General features: G+C 38.9%; 1 pseudogene; it reads right to left on the reverse strand.

Moving 5' to 3' along the window:
- Nucleotides 1-732: 732 nt before the first annotated feature.
- LOC131317309 (uncharacterized) lies at nt 733-3,208 on the reverse strand (annotated as a pseudogene).
- Nucleotides 3,209-3,440: the final 232 nt, after the last annotated feature.

Here is a 3,440-nt window from a genome sequence, read left to right on the forward strand (position 1 = left end):
CCACGCTCCCTCGATTCCGGGCCCTTGCTTTGGAAATCTGGAAATTTCCAAGGGCATGCTGCCCACAATTATTGCTCGATTTGGGGTCCCCTATTCTTTGATTATAGATAATGGGTCACAGTTCCAAAAGAAATTCAAGGCTTTCTGTTTCCAGTACGGGATAAGAAATTATTACTCAACTCCAGCTTACCCTCAGAGTAATGGGCAGGCAGAGGCATCCAATAAGACCATACTTGATGGGATCAAGAAGAGGTTGGATAAAGTAAAGGGGAAGTGGCCTGACGAGTTACCACTGGTCCTATGGGCGCACCGAACAACGCCTAGGAGGTCTACGGGAGAGACTCCCTATTCGCAATGTTCTAAAAAGCACTCGGCGCTAAGCGGGCGGCCGACCACCTTCAAGCTTCGAGACCTATTAATCGGCCATTAATCACCTTTTAGCAATTCGTCGGGGTTTTTTTTATAAATATTCTACAACCTCCCTAGAGTCCCTACCATTAATAATCACAGTTTTTCTAGTTGATGTGATATATCTTCTCTCCCAAAAAATTTCTTAGTTCTCTTTGGCTATCGGATACTCAATGTTAACACTTCTCTACATTTCAAATATAGAGACATAGAAGTTCAATATTCATAGTTCAAACCAAATAAAACCAAGTACGGAAAATTACAAGTCAATTACAAACTTCAACGTTCAAACCAAATGAAATCAAGTACGAAATTATTAGTCAATTACTCATCCTTTTCTTCTCCATATCCATGCATAACTTCATCTCCATCAGACTCACACTCAAAATCCTCATCTACCTCCTCCTCGGTATCATCCTCCGACATAAAATCTTCCTCATATAGTTCTCGTACTCCAATATTTCTAATAGTCCTTCTAGGTTGAAGGACTTCATCCGCTCCCGTAGCTTCCCCAATTACCTCCCATGTAAGTCCCGAAACTGGGTCAACTTCCTCATCACCACCTTCAACCAGCATCCTTGTGCATTTGATGATTCTTTAGTACGTAATACATCCTTCCCATTTCTTTTATTGTTGATGAGTTTGGCATTGAATTGGACATGGACTAGATTGTTCAACCTTGTCGCATCTAGTCTATTCCTTTTCTTTGTATGTATCTATACAAAAAAAAATCTTAAGTTAATATAATTTCTTATGCATATATATACAAAGAAAGAGAGAGTGTGTGTACTTACTCCCTCTACTCCCTCAAAAGTGCTCCAATTTCTCTCACACCCCGATGAACTTGAAGTCAAAGAGAGAATTCGAGTGGCCATTCTTTTCAAATTGGGTGTATGATTGCCATAATTAGACCACCATCCAACTAGTCATGAAAGAAAGCACACAAAAAAATAGTACTAAGTAACTTAGCAAAAAGAATAATACTAAGAAGGAAAGTAACTACTTATTTACCCGGATCATAAGAGTCATTGTTCGTCGCACATCCCATTGCGGCTAATGGTCTTCCAAATCCACCTTCTTTGTTCTTGTACTTCAACAACTCTCTATTGATGACTTCATCTTGAACATTGACATCATCGGGAAAGAAAGCTTCAACACAAGTAAGAACCCCATCCATAATGATAGGATCATCTTGAATGGTAGAATTGTTGAAGAAGTAAAAAGGATTCAAAAGGTAAGCTGTCAAATGCAATGCACTATCTAGCCAACCCTTAGCTTTCCCATCAATGACATCTAGTATTGGCCGGTAGTTAGTCTAAACTTGCTTGTACGCTGCTTTGATCTCTTCTTTTGCTTTTGTGAGCTTTCCATACACAAAGCCCATTGAGGGCTTTTGATCCCCATCAACAAGTCGAAGAACCATCACCACCAGACCAAACACTTTCAAGTATAAGGTGACGCCATTCCAAAATGCCTGACTCATCACGGTAGCATATGCCATTTTTCCCTTTGGGATCTTAGCCCATTTACTCTCATCCCATGCATTGCTACTAAACATCGCTCGCAATTCTTGTTTCTTTTCCATCAAACTTTGTAAAGTCAAGAATGATGTAGCAAATCGAGTAACACCTGGCCTCACTATCTCTTTTCTTTGTATATTTTCTCATCATCGCCAATGTATTTTGATGAGCATAAACAAATATAGTGAATGCTTTGGCCTTATCAATAGTTGCTTTAAACTTGGATTGCTTACCAATTCCTTCAAGCATGAGGTTAATTGTGTGGGTGCACATGAGGTCCAAAATATGTTAGGCCTCTTGATCTTCAGTAAATCCGCCGCGGCCATATTGTTGGATGCATTGTCCGTCACTACTTGAACTACATTTTCTGCCCCAATATCTTCAATGAACTTGTCAACATAGTCAAAGATATACACCCCCGTGTGTGACACCTCCGAATCTTCCTTTGAAGAAAGAAAACAAGTCCCTTGCTTACAATTAACGCACAAGTTCATAATGCTTCTCCTTTTTCGGTTGGTCCAAGCATCGGTCATGATAGGGCAACCTGTCAAAGCCCACTCTTCTTCTTGCTTTTTGAGTAATGTTTTGGTTCTCTCCACCTCTTCCTTCAACAATGGTTCCCTTGGTTGGTATTGGCTTGGAGGTTGGTATCCCGGGCCAAATAGACCAATCGCTTCAACAAAACGTTTGAACATATCATTGTCTATGGCATGAAATGGAATACCGGCTTCATACACCCATCGAGCCAAGTATTGACTCACTTTATGACTCTTCTCTTTCCAAATTGCATCATTTATGTTTGGTTGTCTCATCTTCTTAAATCCACTCGTGTTAGAAGAATCGGGATTGATATTTGTATATCTATCCATGGGACCAAGAACATAGGGCCTCTTCTTTGATCCCACTGCCACATTTTTAATCTCATCACCTTTAGATTCATCACCTACTATATTCACTTCCTCCCTAATTTCCATGGCTGCTTTCTTCTTGTTTTTCTTACTAGCTGCATTATCATCAATTGCCTTCTTACACTTTAATATATCTTCCTTGCTTGCCTTAGTGTATGAGGCAACATCTCCCCTAATTTGAGCTATGTGTCTTTTCATCCTACTAACCCCTCCAATATGCTAATTCCCACACAAAAGGCATTGTAGGCAGTCCTTATTGCTAGGATCCACAATAACTCCATAATCCCGTCCAACATCCACTGAATTTCTTTTCAATAGTGGCGAAGAATTAGAGGCCTCCGAAGATGGAATATGAGTGGGATTCATTGACATTTTATATCAGTATAGACTACACCAGTAACACACACACACACAAAATATATATATATATATATATATATATATATATATATATATATATATATACAGTCAATACAATGTCCATAGTCCAAACGGGTAGATTAAAAAAATTACTACACTTTGTTTTAAGATTAACAATACACCAAACAATACAGTCAATACTCAATACTACACTTTGTTTTAAGATTAAAAAAAAAATACTCCA

The sequence above is a fragment of the Rhododendron vialii genome, chromosome 2a, assembly GCF_030253575.1.
Source record: "Rhododendron vialii isolate Sample 1 chromosome 2a, ASM3025357v1".
NCBI lineage: Eukaryota > Viridiplantae > Streptophyta > Magnoliopsida > Ericales > Ericaceae > Rhododendron > Rhododendron vialii.